The sequence below is a fragment of the Mobula hypostoma genome, chromosome 23, assembly GCF_963921235.1.
Source record: "Mobula hypostoma chromosome 23, sMobHyp1.1, whole genome shotgun sequence".
In the NCBI taxonomy this organism is placed as follows: Eukaryota; Metazoa; Chordata; class Chondrichthyes; order Myliobatiformes; family Myliobatidae; genus Mobula; species Mobula hypostoma.
The window spans coordinates 48,468,938-48,489,194 of NC_086119.1; positions in this window are offsets into that span (position 1 = coordinate 48,468,938).

Sequence of the window (20,257 nt, forward strand, 5' to 3'; positions counted from 1 at the left end):
TCTCTGAGATGCAGGGGGATCTAGTTATCCTCATAAATAATTTGCAAAAGCCTACAATGCTAGTAAAACAAATTATTAGGTAAGTGTTATCTTTTATTGCTAGGTAAATTCAACACAGAAATAAGGAGATTCAGATACCTAGACTTTGGAAAACAGAAAGAGACCATTGAGCCCCAGATCACAAACTTTAAGATTCAAAGGATCTTGGCCCTCTATAGGGTAACTAATTGAGGTGCAAAACAGCTTTAGACTTCCACTGGCACCAAATATGTGATTCTGTGCATTAATATTAGAGTGTGAACGAGCTTCTGAGTAAAGCAGATTCAGATACCCTGTGCCTTCTACTCAAATGTTATTTAGGGCATGCTAAAGAGTGTTAAAGCCAACTATATGCTTTAGATGCATTCATGGTTATAATGTAGGAAATCTTGCACATGAACAACAGTGAGGATCTTCAGGCAGTAGCGTAAAGATTTTAAATCAACAGAGTATCTGAAATGGGCACAACTAAGACCTAAACTGGACATACTGATGGATTACTCAGTAACATGTGTATTCCTCAGAGCATTCAAGTTGCTTTATTCTTGGGGAGCCCAGATGCCCATGAAGAAGTGGTGATAGTTTGCCTTCTTGAAATGTTGCAGTACATTTGGTTAAGGTACTCCCACTGTTTTATTAGGTAGGAAATTAAGGATGATAGTGATATAATCCTAAATCAGACTTGAAGACATTCATGTTTCTGTAGGCCTAATCATTCGATGCCCTAGACGTTGTAGTCTAGGAAAAGCAGTTCTTTTAAATTATAAGTGGTTATATTTAAAACACATCTCATTGCCTGAAAAGCATATCAGGATGACCACCAGTAATGAAAGTAACATAGAAACATAGAAAACCTACAGCACAACACAGGCCCTTCAGCCCACAATGCTGTGCTGGACATGTACTTATTTTAGAAATTACATAGGGTTACCCATAGCCCTCTATTCTTCTAAGCTCCAAGTACCTATCTAGGAGTCTGTTAAAAAACCCTATCGTATCTGCCTCCACCACCGTTGCCAGCAGCCCATTCCATGCACTCACCACTCTCTACATAAAAGCTTACCCCGACATCTACTCTGTACCTGGTTCGAAGCACCTTAAAACTGTATCCTCTTGAGTTAGCAATTTCAGCCCTGGGAAAAAGCCTCTGACTATCCACACGATCAATTCCTCTCATTATCTTGTACACCTCTATCAGGTCACCTCTCATCCTCCGTCGCTCCAAGGAGAAAAGGACAAGTTCACTCAACCTATTCTCATAAGGCATGCTCCCCAATCCATGCAACATCCTTGTAAATCTCCTCTGCACCCTTTCTATGGTTTCCACATCCTTCCTGTAGTGAGGCGACCAGAATTGAGCACGGTACTCCAAGTGGGGTCTGACCAGGGTCCTATATAGCTGCAACATTACCTCTCGGCTCTTAAACTCAATCCCACAGTTGATGAAGGCCAATGCTCTGTATGCCTTCTTAACCACAGAGTCAACCTGCGTAGCAACTTTGAGTGTCCTATGGACTCGGACCCCAAGATCCCTCTGATCCTCCACACTGCCAAGAGTCTTACCATTAATACTATGTTCTGCCATCATATTTGACCTACTAAATTGAACCACCTCACACTTATCTGGGTTGAACTCCATCTGCCACTTCTCAGCCCAGTTTTGCATCCTATTGGTGTCCCGCTGTAACCTCTGACAGCCCTCCACACTAACCACAACACCGCCAACCTTCGTGTCATCAGCAAATTTCCTAACCCATCCCTCCTCTTCCTCATCCAGGTCATTTATAAAAATCACTAAGAGGAGGGGTCCCAGACCAAATCCCTGAGGCTCACTACTGGTCACCGACCTCCATACAGAATATGACCTGTCTACAACCACTCGTTGCCTTCTGTGAGCAAGCCAATTTTGGATCCATAAAGCAAGGTCTCCTTGGATCCTATGTTTCTTTACTTTCTCAGTAAGCCTTGCATGGGGTACCTTATCAAGTGCCTTCCTGAAATCCATATACACTGCATCTACTGCTCCACCTTCATCAATGTGTTTAGTCACATCCCAAAAAATTCAATCAGGCTCATAAGGCACGACCTGCCTTTGATAAAGCCATGCTGACTATTCCTAATCATATTATGCCTCTCCAAATGTTCATACATCCTGCCTCTCCAGTGTAAGTACAAAACTTTATTTTTTATTTCTTTTTAATCAGTATCTGTGTCAGGGCGCTGGAGCAGGAATCCAATCATAGACTCAATACTGTGCACACAGTGACATTAATTGAGTAACAAATCCCAAGGTGCAAACAAAGTCAGCGTCAAAGTTCAGGCAGTGTTCAAAACGTCCAGAGAAATCCAAAAACCAGAATTGGGAAACAAGCAGTCAATATTCAGCTGGACAGAGCTGGACGAATGCTGGAAAGGCTCGGGAATATTCACTGGCAAAATCTGGCAACAAATAGGTGAAAACACAGGACTGAAATACACTGAGCGATAAACAGAGAGGCAGATGATAGGTGGAGCACAATGAGACAGAGGAGGCAGCAAAACAGGTGATAGTGAGAAACAGGTGAGAGACGGAGTACTCAGTAATACAGGGGCCGGAGTAGAGCAGGAGCGGAGACAGGAGCACATGGCAATACAAAACCACAGACTGACAGCTGGGGGGGAAACACACAAAAATGCAGAGTTCAACTGGAAGTACTGACAATCTGACACGTGAATTTTAAAAGGACCTTGAAAAATCCAGGATGCTTATTTTTTCTTGCAATTGCAAATATTGGGATATTGAATTTGGTCCTCCTTGTGCCACAGAATAGGACAGAGTGAATGGATAACTTGTTTTAAAGCCTACATGATATTTGTGCCCACTGAAAATAAATAATGTAAGGTATTATACAACGGCAACTGTGGTGCATTTCGCTCACTGGTTGTACGAACATAATTTGACTAATTCTTTGAAAACAAGTCTTAGTGTTCTCAGGCCTGTGACCCTGTACTCTCCCTCTCCAATCATCAATGGCTTTTCCTGCTTTAGTGTGTTCCTCTCTCATTAAATAGAGATAATAAGGGGCCCTTGGGCTTCAAATGGTTCTTAAAATATTCTCCAATGATCTAAAACTGACATGATAACATGCAGGATCTTAAACAAAATGACCTTAACCAAGAGTATCTTGGTGGATGAATAGACTAAGCATCTCCCCTTCATCTTTGGAGAACTCAAAGGTTAGCTTGAGTCCTTCAATAGCCATCCCAACCAAAGTGACAAAACTTGGTATGTCATCGTGATTAACGCTGAGACCATCCCCAGTTTTAATGGTTAACTTCTCTGACAGACAAGGGATTTACCAGGTGAGCTGGCAATCCAACCAGTAGCTGGCAGCTGGTAAAGGAAGTTAGATGTAGAATTGGTATAGTGAATAAGCAGACACTTACTTTTCAATTATTAATTTTGATGCAAAATTCGTAGATCACTTATTTGGCACAGAGCTTTGATTTGGTGATTAAATTATTGTTAATTGGTCATTAATTGGTTAAGTTTTGATCAAATATAAAATACAGATTTTTAATGGCATTCTAAATGACTTTCATGATAGTCATAATGTCATTCTTCACTCATCAACAGTATTATTAATTTGGATTCCAGATGTTGACCATTAAAACTGAATAGGATTTAACAGAAATGCCTGGTGGTTTTAATATACTTCAATAGATGCAAGCACAATTGAGAAAGCGCCTTCATCACGATGATTATTTGCTGTAACAAAGGCTGGGAAGAGATGACAGCTGCCGAGCACTATAATCAGCATGACCCACCTTGTAACATTTCTCCAGCACAGGATCAGCTGTGTTCTCTTTCTGGAATGGTTAAAGGTTACATTGACAGAATGTCAGTTCTAGGATCTGGGATTTCAGAACATTTGCAGACCGGTTCCCTGTCCCAACGCAGCAGCTCAACCTCAAAAACTCCTGTATTGGAACAGCATAGCAGTCTTCAGGGAGATGGCCCACTTTACACTGACAGCTGAGATAAATGGACTCTGACTGCTCTTCCTTACTTCGTTATTTTTATAAGAACATGCAGCTAAGTAACCACGTTTCGACCCACACAGTGATGAATGCATAGCACCTTGTTCTCTTCATTGTTGCAATGGCAGACCATGCCATTGACGTGCCTGACACCAGATTCCCAAAGCAGACACCTATTTCTGAGCGCTGCTGTGGGATATGATTACGCAGTGGACGGAGGTAAAGATTCAAGGTAGTGCTCAAAACCTCCTTCAGAAATACAACATCCCAAACGATGGCTTCAAGACCATGCATTGGAAGCACTGCTTAAGCGGTGGGGGGGTATGGATCATTGCACAAACTAGTGTACTACCTACCTGATCAGGTGCCTCCTGCTCCATCTGAGATTCAAAGGTTCAATGGTTTATTTATCAAAGTATACAACGCTGAAATGTTTCTTCTCCAGATGGCCATGAAACCAAGAAAGAGAAGAAAGGCAGCACGATTATCAACCCCCAACTCCCTCCTCCCCGCACAAAAAAATGAACAAAAATGGAACCGGCATATTGACCCCCAAATCCTCTTCCCCCTCACACAAAAAAACCAAGAAAGATTGGGTGATAAACACAGAATACAAAAAAAAATCTTAAGACCGAAAGAAGTCCCCATCCAAAATGCAGAAAACTTGGGCAATATTCTCCCCTGCCGCAGAGCGATCTCACCAGCGATAAAAAGTCAGTCTCCCCTCTCCATAGCAGAGTGATCTCACCAGCAATAAAATGGCAGTCTCCCCTCTCCGTATTAGAGTGATCTCACCAGCGATAAAAAGGCAATCTTCCCTCTCCATAGCAGAGAAATCCCCCAGCGATAAAAAGGCTGGCAGCCAACGTTTCAATCTCCCCCATCACCTTAATCGGTGGACAATGGAAGTTTTAATCGGTGAAAAGGAGTCAAACATCCTCACAGCCTTCTCGCTTCGAAGTCCCCACATGCTGCCTCTGCCTCCCAGATGAAAAACAAACATAAAAGACATAAAAGTGAAACGTATGGTTTCATGATTTATCCAGAAGATGTTGACCGAAGAAGTTGAACGCAAATCCCATCACGACCAGAAGTCCAAAATTGCTTTTATCAGCCATCTCAAAACCTGAGTAGAAGCAAGTTAAGTTTACCCCAAAGGGCTGCCTATGCAGAATCTTATTCTGCCCCATGTTAATAATATAAACGGCAAATATGATGCTTAGTCACTATAAGATAGATTGATCCCTTGAATCTTAATAAAAAATAGGTTTACACTCAAGTGGCCACTTTATTAGGTGCCTCCTGTACCCTAATAAAACCGACACAAAGTGTATGCTTGTGGTCTTCTGCTGCTGTAGCCATCCGCTTCAAAGCTCTGCTGCACCCACTGTTGTAACGTGTGGTTATTTGAGTTACTGTCACCTTCCTGTCAGCTTGAATCAGTCTGACCATTTCCTTTGACTCTTCTCATTAACAAAACCATTTTCACCCACAGAACTTCCACTCACTGGATGCTTTTTGTTTTTCGCACTGTTACGTACCCCGTAACTGGGTTGCCAAACCAGCAGAAATGGATCACTCAGTTGGAGTCTGGATTACTAGAACTAAGAAAGTTCTATTAAAGAAACAAGCAACACAGTACTCTAATCAAAAGGATAATAAATGCAACAGTTCAGCAATGATAAACACACATGTACACAGAATTAAGATAACAGGATCAATCAAACTCTATCGTTGTCTAGGGGTAAATGACCAGTTTCAAAGTGACGCAAAGTTCAGTTCAGTTCGCAGATAGTGGAGGGAAGGAGAGAGAGAGCAAAACGAATGAATATTCAAAACGGCTTCCACACACAGACCTTCGCAGTCAGCTTTCGGGCGAGTCCTTTGTGATGTCATCTGAGGTCACCAACCGTGACCCCTCTGTTTCCCAATACGATCGTTTCTCTGCGGTGAACCTGGCACCCAGGCAAGGGTGGACACACACCAGGTTCCCGCCGATCGTGCCTTTCCACCCTGTGGTCCCGCAACCGGCCTTCCAAAACTTCCCACTGACTTGTGAGAGATGCACCGCTTCCAGGGTCTCGTTACCTTGGGTGTCATGTGTGTCTTGCCTTAGCGAACCTATCCCTTTTTATCCCCCTGCTGGGGTATCGCCTGTCCATCACTTCAAACAGTTCGGGGTTCAAAGGGGGAGCCGATCTTGACAGCTCTCCTTACCTTTCATTAACATCTCCAAATGCTGCTCCATTGTTTTCCTTATCTCTCTCTCCTGAAGACAGGTGGCAGACCAACTGCTGATCCCACTGGTGCCAGCACAGGCCAGCTAACATCTTAATCTATGTGTATTCTCGTCACAGCACCATTTTCTATAAACTCTGGAGAATGTTGTGCATGAAAATCCCAGGAGATCTGCAGTTTCTAAGATACTCAGACCACCCCCGTCTGACATCAACAATTCTTCCACAGTCAAAATCATTTAGATCACATTCCTTCCCCATTCCAATGTTTGGTCTGAACAGCAACTGAACTTCTTGGCCATGTCTGCATGGTTTTACAAATTGAGTTGCTGCCACATGATTGGCTGATTAGATATTTGCATTAAAAGCAGGGGTACGGGTCAACCTCATAAAGTGGCCACTGAGTGCATGCTAATATTATAATTTTTGACACTGAATTGTGCTGTGACAGACAGAACGATTGAATTGGACAGAATTTCAGACTGAGATCAGAGAAGATATATTACCAAAGTTAATTTATTCAGCCAACAGATTCTTTTCATAGAAACTATCAATACAGTCCACAGTCTATTTGAAAGGAGTCATTATGAGCTAATAAAGTAGAACTCATGACCTAAACCACAAAGTCTCCTGATAAAGCAAGGTGCTTCCTGCGAAGTTTAGTAGAATGAGCATTCGTCTCATTGAAAAATACAATGTACATAGAACCGATTTTGGATGGATGTTGCAAGGTTGTTCTGCTTAGACCTTTTTTATGCCATGGACCTCTGCCATAAACTGAGGGTGTCTGTGGACCACAGGCTTAGACTGTCATGTGGTGGTACAGAGTCATGGTACAACTGAGATGAACAAATTCTTCACTCTGATGATTATGAATATTTTCTATTTCAGTGGAATATGGAGTGTGTTTAAGACTGAGATGAGTGGATTTTTAGATAATCGCGGAACCAAAGGATATTGTGAGGAAGGTAAAGGGGAGTTATTTCAGTTATTTCTGATTAAAAGGCAGTGCAAAAGTGGGGGCAAAATGGTCTCACACTACATTATTTCTCATATTTCTTGTGATGGACAAAGCCAAAAAAATCATAGAGCAGGGAAATAGGCACTTCAGCCCATCTAGTCCATGTGTCACTAATCCTGCACCACTCTGTTTTATGGACCCCATATTCCTATTAACTCACTGACACACTAGGAGCAATTCGCAGCGGATAATTACTAAACCGACTTTCACACCGTTGTCATGTGGAAGGAGGCCAGAGCACCTGGGAGAACAGACACACTCCACACAGACAGTGCCAGAGATCAGATTGAACCAACATCTCTGGCATTGTGAGGCAGCGGTCAGAATAATAGAAGAGCAGATTATTATCTAAATGGTGAAAGATTGCAGCATGCTGTTGTGCAGAGGGACTTGTGAGTGATTGGTCATGAAACGCAAAAAGTTGGCTTGCAGGTACAACAGGTTATTAAAAAGGCAAACGAAATGTTGGCCTTCATTGCTAGAGGGATTGAATTCAAGAGCAGGGAGGTCATGCTGCAACTATATAGGGTACTGGTGAGGCCACACCTGGAGTACTGTGTGCAATTCTGGTCTCCTTACTTGAGGAAGGATATACTGGCTTTGGAGGCAGTGCAGAGGAGGTTCACCAGGTTGTTTCCAGGGTTGAAGGGGTTAACCTATGAGGAGCGATTGAGTTGCCTGGGACTATACTCTCTAGAATTCAGAAGAATGAGAGGGGATTTTACAGAAACATACAAAATTTTGAAAGGGATAGATAAGATAGAAGTAGAAAAGTTGTTTCCATTGGTAGGTGAGACTAGAACTAGGGGACATTGCCTCAAGATTCAGGGGAGAAGATTTAGGATGGAGATGTGGAGAAACTGTTTTTCCCAGAGAGTGGTGAATCTGTGGAATTCTCTGCCCAGGGAAGCAGTTGAGGCTGCTTCACTAAATATATTTAACAAACAGTTAGATAGATTTTTACATAGTAAAGGAATTAAGGCTTATGGGGAAAAGGCAGGTAGCTGGAGCTGAGTTTACGGACAGATCAGCCATGATCTTATTGAATGGCGGGGCAGGCTTGATGGGCCTGATTGCCTACTCCTGCTCCTATTTCTTATGTTCTTATGTATTTCTTAGGTTGGGACTCATTAAGCCATCATAGTGGGCTCCCTTTGAGATTCTTGGTATAAAAAGAGTTAATATGGAACAGCCTTTTCCTTAGCAGAAGGGAAAACCACAAAATTCATACAGTGGAGGCACTCCAAGTATTTAAAGAAATGTACCATTGAAGACCTTAACCTCATTTTAAACATGGGGATGAAAGAAAGGGATGAGAGGTCATTGTAAATCTTTTTCTTTCCACTGGGGGAAGCAGACACCAGTATTGACCCTCCTGGAACTGTTGATCATCTTAATTCTGGCAACGAAGAGGTTCTGAGTGAAACAATATGTGCATTATTATTGCACGATGGAGAAATGTTCTGAGGCCGTCATTCAGGAGTTTCAGAAACATTTTGACTTGACCCATGCAAGCAGGTATTCAGGTAGTAACTAAATGATTGATTTTTTAAAAAGTCTTCGAAGGTGAGAAAGAGGCAAGGTATTTTTTTAGGGGGCTGGATTTCATATTTTAGAGCTTGGGCAGCCGATGGCAAATGGTATTAATCGAATCATATTGGGGTGTATCTCTCAGGATCAATTACAATAGGATGCAGACAGGAGAGTTGGAAGGTGAAATTCATCTGCAGCGAAACAGCATATCTTAAGAAATATGAAGATCTGCTGAGTCAGGATTAAGTAGAGTGGTGCCTGAATATTAACAAAATATTCCATCAATTACGTCCGCAGTATAAAATAATTATATTTTTAATGTGACATTTTTCTGCAATATATTTCGTAACCTGTGACTTAATGCTTTGGTGCACAGATCACACGTGACCAAAATGGATTTTGATCCAGAATGGATCAAAACTCAAGTTCTAGTTCACTTCTCATAATACAATTATGAAGTCCATATATCTATAAAGGTACTTATGTTATTTAGTGCTGTTAAGCATTTAAGTACATATCTGGCCTGCTCCAAAATATTTATAATTCTTTTCTCATTTGGTTTCTCTGCACCCAAAGCTATGAGATAACATAGCCTACTAATTTTACACACCACCTTTTCTAGTGGAAAAGACAATGCAAGAACAAAATACGCTGACAATGCTGATATATAATTTACATAACTACATACATAATTTAATTCTTCAGATGCATTTGCTCATCAAAACAAAGGCAAATTACTTTCAGCAATCACTATTCAGTAGAGCTAAGCTTTGGAGGCAATAGGTGGATATGTGATTACATTGGCAATAGAAAATAAAAATTTGGCTCACCATATCCACACTGACCTTGACACCAATCTAACATGTGCCCATCTGCCTATCCTTCTGTATCCTGCCTGCTCATGTATCTGTCTGAATATCTCTTAAACATTGCTGTCATATCTGCTTCTGCCACCTCCCTGGAGCCTACGAATCTCTGTGCAAAAATCCTGCCTTAAGACCATAAGACGTAGAAGCAGAATTAGGCCACTCAGCCCATCAAGTTTTCTCCGCCATTTCATCATTCCCTCTCTATCCTATTCTCCCGCCTTCTCCCCGTAACCTTTGATGTCCTGGCTAACCAAGAAACTATCAACCTTTGCTTTAGTTATACTCAATGACTTGGCCTTCTCAGCCATCCATAGCAATGGATTCTATAGACTCCCCACCAACTGGTTAAAGAAATTCCTTTTCATCTCTGTTCAAAATGGATGTCCCTCTATTCTGAAGCTGTCCCTTTGGTCATCCACTATCGGAAACATCCTCTCCACATCCATCTGTCTAGGCCTTTCAATATTTGGTAAGATTCAATGAGATCCCCGCCACCTTATTCTTTTAAACTCCAGCAAGCACAGGCCTCGAGCCATCAAATGTTCCTTATACATTAACCCTTTCATTCCTGGAATCATTCTCGTGAACCTTCTCCAGACCCTCTCCAATGCCAGCACATCTTTTCTTAGATAAGGGGCCCAGAAGTGCTCACAATACTCCAAGTGTGGCCTGACCAACATTTTATAAATGATCAGCATTACATATTTGCTCATATATACTAGTCCTCTCCAAAAGAATGCTAACATTCCACCTGCCTTCCTTACCACTGACTCAAACTGCAAGTTATTTTCAGTGATTCCTTGACAAGGACTCCCAAGTCATTTTACATCTTTGATTTTTGAACTTTCTCCCCACTTATAAAATAGTTTACACATTTATTCCTTCCTCCTAAGTATATGGGCATACACTTTGCTGCACTATATTCCATCTGCCACTTCTTTGCCCATTTTCCCAATCTGTCCAAGTCCTTCTGCAGATACTGTTTCTTTATCACTACCTGCCCCTATACCTCCTTTGTATCATCTGCATATCTGCATACTTGGCTAAAAAGCCATCAATTCTGTCAAACAAATTGTTCACATATAACATGAAAAGAAGTACTGACTGCTGTGAATGCCAGTTGTCATCACAGACAACCAGAATAGGCCCCTTTATTCTGACTGTACCTCTTTGCAGCCAGCCAATCTCTCCATGCTGGTATCTCCCCTGTAACATCATGGGCTCTATTTTGTTAAGCAGCCTCAATTGTGGCACCTTGTCAATGGCCTTCTGAAAATCCAAGTAAGCAAAATCCTCTGACTCTCCTTTGTCTATCCTGTCCGTTATTTCTTCAAAGAATTCCAACAGATTTATCAGGCAAGATTTCCCCTTAAGGAAACCATGCTGACTGTGGCCTACTTTATCATGTGCCTCCAAGTACCCCAACATTTCATCCTTAATAATGGACTCTTAATAATAATCTTCTCAACCACTGAAATCAGGCTAACTGTCCTATAATTTCCTTTCTTCTGTCTCCCTCCCTTCTGAAAGAGTGGAGTGATATTTACAATTTTCCTGTCCTCTGGAACCATTCCAGAATCTAGTGATTCTCGAAAGATCATTACCAGTGCTGCCACAATCTCTTCAGCTGCCTCTTCCAGAACCCTGAGGTGTAGTCCATTTGGTTTGGCTGACTTATCTACTGTATCTTTAGACCTTTCAGTTCACAAGTACCTTCACTCACTTCTCCTCACTGATACTTCTGAATTTCTGGCATACTACTAGTGCCTTTCTCAGTGAAGACTGACACAAAACACCGATGAAGTACATCTGCCATTTCTTTGACGTCCATTTCTACCTCCCCAGCACCTCCAGCAGTCTGATATCCTCTCTTGACTTGCTTTTACTCTTTATATATCTGACAAAACTTTTGGTATCCACTTTGATATTTTTGGCTAGCAGCTTCATATTTCATCTTTACTCTCCTTATGGTTTTTAGTTGCCTTCTGTTGGTTTTTAAAAGCTTCCCAATCCTCTAACTTCCCAATCTTTTTTGCTATATTATACGCTGTCTTAGTGGCTTTTATGTTGTCTTTGGTTTCCCTTGTCAGTTACAGTTGCCACATCATCCCTTTAGAATACTCCTTCAACTTTGAGATGTGTCAATCCTGCGCCTTTCTAATTTCCCCCAGAAACTCCAGCCATTGCCGTTCTCCTGTCATCCCTGCTAGTGTCCCCTTCCAATACTTTGGCCAGCACCTCTCTAATACCTCTGTAATTTTAGTCTTCTGAAATACAGATTAACTTCTCCCTCTCAAACTGCAGGGTGAATTCTATCATATTATGATCACTGCCTCCCAAGGCAGTGCCTTGCACATGTCCTTTTAAACATTCCCCGCCTCTCATCCTAAACTCATGTCCTCTAATATTTAATCTCTCCACAATGGGATAAAGACTCTGATCACAGAGCCTGTCTGGACCCCCTACAATCTGCCTACCGACACAGCCAATTGACAGACAACGCAGTAGCCACTGCTCTACATACAGTCCTTACACATCTGGAGAAGAAGGATGCTTATGTGAGAATGCTGTTCTTGGACTGTAGTTCAGCATTCAACACCATAGTTCCATCCAGGCTCGACAGGAAGCTAAGAGACCTCGGCCTTGACCCTGCCTTGAGCAGCTGGATCCTGGGCTTCCTGTCAGATCACCAGCAGGTTGTAAGAGTGGGCTCCTTCACCTCCAACCCTCTGACTCTCAACACAGGAGCCCCTCAGGGCTGTGTACTGAGTCCCCTCCTTTACTCCCTGTATACCCATGACTGTGTCGCCACCAACAGCTCCAATCTGCTAATTCAATTTGCCGATGACACTAAATTGATTAGCTTAATCTCAAACAATAACAAGGTGGCCTACAGGGAAGAAGTCATCTCTCTGACACAGTGGTGTCAAGAAAACAACCTCTTCCTCAATGTTGCTAAAACAAAGGAGCTGGTTGTGGATTACTGGTGGAATGGAGTCGGGCTAACTCCTATTGACATCAATGGATCTAGGGTTGAGAGGGTAAACAGTTTCAAGTTCCTCGGCATCCACATCACCGAGGACTTCATGTGGTCTGTGCACACCAGCTGTGTGGTGAAAAAGGAACAATAGTGCCTCTTTCACCTCAGGTGGATGAGGAAGTTTGGTATGGGCCCCCAGATCCTAAGAACTTTCTACAGGGGCACAATTGAGAGCATCCTGACTGGATGTATCACTGCCTGGTATGGGAACTGTACCTCCCTTAATCGCAAGATTCTGCAGAGACTGGTGCGGACAGCCCAGCACATCTATAGTTGAGAACTTCCCATGATTCAGGACATTTACAAAGACAGGTGTGAAAAAAGGGCCCGAAGGATTATTACGTACCTGAATCACTCCAACCACAATCTATTCCAGCCGCTACCATCTGGGAAACGGTACTGCACCATAAAAGCCAGGACCAACAGGGTCTGGGACAGCTTCTTCCACCAGGCCATCAGACTGATTAACTCACACTGATCTGAGTATATTTCTACATTACATTGACTGTTCTATTTATTATAAATTACTTTGATTGCACATTGCACATTTAGACGGAGATGTAACGCAAAGATTTTTATAAATGTAAGAAATAAAATCAATTGAATTCAATCTATGCCTCTTATAATTTTATATATTCCTCAGCCTCTGATATTCCACAAAAAACAATCCAAGTTTAAAACATGGAGACTGGAGAATATAACTGCAGCTGTAAGATCCCTGCTGTACCTCTGTCTCAGAGGCCGATGTTAGGCTGCTTAAAGAGGGTGAATCCTCGCAAAGTGGATGGTCCCGATGGAGTACCTGGTAAGGCTCTGAAAACCTGTGCCAACCAGCTGGCGGGAGTAGTCAAGGACATTTTCAACTTCTCACTGCTATGAGCAGAAGTTCCCACTTGCTTCAAAAAGGCAACATTTATACCAGTGCCTAAGAAGAACAATGTGAGCTGCCTTAATGTCTATCACCTGGTAGCTCTCACATCTACAGTGATGAAATGCTTTGAAAAGTCAGATTAGACTGAACTCCTGCAAGGACCTGGACCCACTGCAATTTGCCTATCACCACAATAGGTGAACCCCAGGCACAATCTCCTCACACAGCCTTAGTCCACCTGACAATACAAACACCTAATCAGGATGCTGTTCATCAACTAGAGCTCAGCATTTAACACCATCATTCGCACATCCTGATTGATAAGTTACAGAACTGGGCCTCTGTACCTCCATTTGCAATTGGATCCTCAACTTCCTAACCAGAAGACCACGATCAGTTTGGATTGGTGATAACATCTCCTCTTCGCTGACAATCAACACTGGTGCACCTCAGGGGTGTGTGCTTATCCCACTGCTCTAGTCTCTCTATACCCTTTACTGTGTGGCTAGGTATAGCTCAAATACCATTGTTACATACCCCGTAACTGGGTTGCCAAACCAGTAGAAATGGACCACTCAGTTGGAGTCTGGATTACTGGAACTAAGAAAGTTTTATTAAAGAAATAAGCAACACAGTACTCTAATAGTAAGGATATAAATGCAACAGGTTAGCAATGAATAAACACACATGTACACAGAACTAGGATAATAGGGTCAATCAAGCTCTATCACAGTCTAGGGGTAAGATGATCAATCACAAGTGACAGAGTTCAGTTTAGTCCAGTTCGCAGTAATCGCCATCGTGCTGTTGGAGAGAGAGAGAGAACGAATGAATATGCAAATCGGATTCCGAACAGACCTTCGATATTCCTCGCAGTTAACTTTCAGGCGAGCCCTTTGTAATGTCTTCTGAGGTCACCGACTGTGACCCCTCCGTTCCAGACATGATCGTTCTTCAGCGGTGAACCCGGCACCCAGGCAAGGGCGGACACACACCAGGTTCCCGCCGACCGTATCTTTCCACCCTGTGCATCTATGGCTGGTCCCACGACCAGACCTCCAAAGCTCCCCCGACTTGTGGGGGGCACACCGCTTCCAGGGTCTCATTACCTCGTGGTGTCGTGTGTGGTGTCTTAGCGAACCTGTCCCTTTTTATCCCCCTGCTGGGGTATCGCCTGTCCATCACACTTCAAACAGTTCAGGGTTCAAAAGGAGCCGGTCTTGACAATACTCAGACCAGTGTCTCCTTCCGTTAAACTATCTCGTCTCTTCATTAACATTTCCAAATGCTGCTCCATTGTCTTACTTATATCTCTCTCCTGAAGACAGGTGGCAGGTCAACTGTTGATCCCACTGGTGCCAGCACAGGACAGTTAACATCTTAGTCTATGTGTACTTTTGTAACCCTCTTTCGTCACACCATCTATAAATTTGCTGATTTGTTGGTAGAATCTCAGATGGAGGTAGGAGGGTATGCAGGAGTGAAATATACTAATTAGTGGAGTGGTGTCATAGCAACAACCTTGCACTCAACGTCAGTAAGATGAAAGAGCTGATTGTGAACTTAAGGAAGGGTAAGACGAAGGAACACATTCCAATCCTCACGGAGGGATCAGAAGTGGAGAGAGTGAGCAATTTCAAGTTCCTGGGTGTGAAGAACTTGTGAGGACCTAACCTGGTCCCAACATATTGATGCAGTTATAAAGAAGGCAAGACAGTGATGTACTTCATTAGGAGTTTGAAGAGATTTGGTACGTTGACAAGAACAGACAAAAACTTCTGTAGATGTACTGTGGAGAGAATTTTGACAGGTTGCATCACTGTCTGGTATAGGGGGAGTGTGGGGGGATTGGGGAAACTACTACACGGGACCAGAAGAAGCTGCAGAGGGTCATATATTTAGTCAGCTCCATCTTGGGTGCTAACCTACAAAGTACTTCAGGACATCTTCACGAACGGTGTCTCAGAAAGGCAACATCCTCTATTAAGGACCCCCAGCACCCAGGACATGCCCTTTTCTCATTGTTACCATCAAGTAGGAGGTACAGAAGCCTGAAGGCACACACTCGGCGATTCAGGAACAGCTTCTTCCCCTTTGCCATCTGATTCCTATATGGACATTGAACCCGTGAACACCACCTCACTTTTTTTAATATATATTATTTCTGTTTTTGCATGGTTTAATTCTATTCAATACACGTATACTGGAATCGATTTACTAATTTATTTTTACTTTTTTCTTCTATATTATGTAATGCATTAAACTGCTGCTGCTAAGTTAACAAATCTCACGTCACATGCCGGTGATAATGAAGCTGATTCTGAGTCTGAACATCTAGGAGTACAGCACAGGAACTGGCTCTTTGGTCTACAGTGTTGTGCTGAGCTAATTAACCCAATGACATCTAGTTAAACTACTCCCTTCTCCTGCGCTAGGTCTAAAACCTCCATTCTCTGCATATCCACATGCCTTTCTAACAGCTTCTATTGTATCCACCTCTACCACCTCTGCTATATTTCAGGCACCCACCAGTCTCTGCATTAGAAAAAGCTTACCCTGCATATCTACTTTGAATTTTCTCCCTCGCAACTGAATTGCGTTTCAACCTGGGAAAAAGATTCTGGCTGTTTCTCTTCCTATGCTTCTCTTATAAACTTTTGTCGTATCTCCTTAAGCCTCTGACCCTAATTCTTCTCTGTGGATTGTCACCTTGTCGTGGTGGAGAAGCTTCTGTGGTCCTGTGATCCCGAGACCGATGCCGTCTGGAGCTATGCTCCTGGTAGGGTCACCCATGGCGGTAAGGTCGAGGGTGAGGTCCCTGACAAAGAACAATCCAACCAAGACCTCAACGGTGGAACAGGCGGACAAAGTTACTTCAAACTCAACGGCTGTGAAGGCGGATGAAGGCTGCAACAAATCCATCAGCTCCAATCGTCGTGGTTTCCATGCCATTGAAATCAGTTGGTTGATTTGTGAAGTATCGTGTGCTTCTTGGAGTGCAACATCGAGTACACATTAGACAAGTATATGCACAGGCGTCTTCACTCTGTGGGCCACTTCTTCAGAACGAAGACCATCATCCTCAACCCGAGGGATGGCCATGATGACAATGACTCTAATTGTATTAAACATCCCAAGTTGGCCAATCTCTCTTCATTGCACACATATCATAATATGGGCAGTATTTAACTCAGCAACCTTTTTCATCCTTCACAAAATCTCCACATCCTTTCTATAGTATGGTGACCAGAACTGCACACAATATTCCAAATTTGACCGAGATAAAATGTTATAACTTCAGAGCAACATAACTTCCCAACTATTATCGCTGACACCCAAACTAACGAAGGCAAGCATGCTGTATGCCTTCTTTACTCCCCTATCCCACTGTCAGCGCTGTTTTAGATGCTTCTATTCCTGAATGTGAATGTTATTGGCAGTTTGTTGCACACCTTCTGCCCCCAGTTTCAGCAGTTGATACGATGTATAATGGGCTGGTTGGGGATCCACTTGAGTGGTCATGGCTCAGAGGTTCCCTGGAAAATATGGAGTAACCTTTGAGTACATGGGTTACGGAGAAATAGCGTACTACTGTACAGAAACAGGCCATTCAGCCCTTCCAGTTCATGCTAACCCGATCTTTTGCCTAGTCCTTTCTGCCTGCATCTGGACTATAACTTTCCAAACATCTCTCATTCAGGAACCTATTAAAGTTTCTCTTAAATGTTACAATTGAATCCACACCTGCCTCTTCTGCTGGCAGCTCATTCCACACTTGTACCACCCTCTGAATAAAGAAGTTTCCCCTCAGATCCCCCTTGAATATTTCATGTCTCATCCTAAACCTTCAGAATGACCTCTACAGTAGTTCTAGTTTCACCCAACTTAAGGGGAACTGCCTGCCAGCCTTCATGTCTTTTCCAGAACGAGGGGTCACAGTTTGAGGATAAGGGGGAAGCCTTTTAGGACCGAGATTAGGAAAAACTTCTTCACACAGAGAGTGGTGAATCTGTGGAATTCTCTGCCACAGGAAGCTGTTGAGGCCAGTTCATTGGCTATATTTAAGAGGGAGTTAGATATGGCCCTTGTGACTACGGGGATCAGGGGGTATGGAGGGAAAGCTGGTGCAGGGTTCTGAGTTGGATGATCAGCCATGATCATAATAAATGGCGGTGCAGGCTCGAAGGGCCGAATGGCCTATTCCTGCACCTATTTTTCTATGTTTCTATGTTTCCTCTGTCTGCCTGGTAATTTCCTCCCATAACAAGTCTCAGATTGGTATCTCTGTCATTGGGAATGTGTTTGACGTTGCCTGCCCCACACTGAGTATGCCGTGGATTTTAGCCAAGGACAGGATACTGACGTTGGTAACTTATCTTATGGCATGTAGTGCAGAAGGTGTTAGTGATATTTCCCATTGCCTTGTGATGACCGCTGTGCATAGTCCAGGTGCTGGTTGACCATGACATTTGTGCCAGAGCTGAAACCTTGATATTTTTCTCAATCAGTCAGAGGCTGAGCTGGTGCAATGACCTGGTGGTGGATTTCATCATCGATGTCTGCCTTCAACAAAAGGTTTCTCTGAGATGTGGGTAGTGGTCTACATTTTCCAGGGTCTTTCCAGAGGGAGAGGGCAGAGTGGTGTATTTGTGGATGCCTATAACAGTATTTGCATGAATAAAGTCTAGTTTTGAAATATTAAAAAAATCAAGTTTGTAGAGGATCTTAGTCCTGTGGATATTGAGCATAAAGCCCATTTTCAAGGACTCATCAGAGGACCTGAATGAATACGCCACTGAATTTATAAAGATACCCGTGGATAAGTATCCCAACAAAAACATTCAGAGTCTTCCCCAGCCAGAAATCCTGGATGAAGCAAAACATTCAAAATCTGCTGAGGGCTAGATTGGTGATGTTTAGGACTAGTGATCCAGGAATAGTGCAAGAGGTCCTGGTATGACCTCTGGAAAGTCATCTCACATGCAAAGTGGCAAGCCCTGACCAAACTCAAATCACTGAAGGATGCTTGACACCTGTGGCTGGGCTTGAATGTTCTCCCTCCTACAAAGTGAAACCAAGCGGTATAAAAGAGCAACAAGATTTCACTCCTGGATGAGCTCAAATGCTTTTTCAGTTCGCTTTGACCAACAGAACATGGAGGCCCTTCACAAACCACCACAGCCCCCGACAACCTTGTGATCTCAGTCTCTGAAGCCAAGGTGAAAGCATCCTCCAGGAAGATGAATCAATGGAAAGCATCTGGTCCAGATGGCGTACCTGGTCGAGTACTGAAAATCTGTGTTAATCGTCTGGCTAGAGTGTTTATGGGTATCTTCAACCCCTCGCTTCAGCAGCCTGAGATACCCACCTGTTTTAAGTGGGCATCAATCATCCCAGTGTCTGTGAAGAACGTGTAACCAGCTTCAATTACTATTGTCCAGTAAAATGTACATCTATTGTGATGAAGTGCTGTGGGAGGCTGGTCATGAAGCTATCAAATGCTGTCTGATGATGGGTCGGCTGCAATCTGCCTACCGTCAAATCAGGTCAACAACCGACGCCATTTCACTGAGCTCTGGAACAACTGAACAATGAAGATGTATACGTCAGGATGCTCTTCATTGACTGCAGCTCAGCATCCCTTCAAACCTAATCACTGAGCTCCAAGACCTGTGGCTTGTACTCCCCTGAGCAACTGGATCATTGATGTTCTCGTTTGGCAACAACATCTCCCCCACACTCACCATCAGCACAGTGCACCAGCACAGGACTGTGTGCTTAACTCCCTGCTCCAACATCACATTTAACTTTGCTGACAACACCACTGTTGTTGGCCAAATCAAAGTAGGCGACAAATCGGCATATAGGAGGGAGAAAATCTGATAGAGTGATGCCACAACAAAAACCTCTCATTCAACGTCTGCAAAATCAAAGACTTGACTAAAGTTCAAAGAGATTCATTTTCTTTCAGACATTCATAGTTGGACAAATAAATAAAATAGAATCAATAAAATACTGCACACAAAGACTGACAAACAACTAAGGAAGACAGACTGTGAATAATTTGGATGTGAATGTTGAGGTCAATGGGTTTACAGATTTCAAGAAGTTTGGTGGAGTAGCTGGTTGTGTGGAGGGTAGTCATAAGATATGGTATGATACTGATTAATGGTGAAATGGCTCGAGAAATGGTAGATGGAGCTTAATCCCAAGAAATGTGAGCTGATGCATTTTTAGAGTCCAAATGAAGCTGGGGTATACGTTGTGAATGGAGGATTGTAGGGAGTATTGAGGAACAGAAGGATACTGGATCCTTACAGTTGGCACACAGATAGATTACATGATTAAGAAGGCAAATAGGATAATGACCTATATATAGTTGAGGCACTGAATACAGAAGTAGGGAGGTCATACTCTGATTACCAGACCTCAGCTGGAATTCTAGCCACCACGCTATAGATGTGATAGCACTGAAGAAAGTCCAATTACAAAATTGAAGCATAACCTTCCATCTTCTGTCTTCAGTGCCAAACTTAATGCTGACTGGGATGGAGCTCAGCTCACAGAAGGCTCATTGTTACTGCTAACTGAGAATGCTTTTACATTCGAGTACAGTTGAGTGCTGAC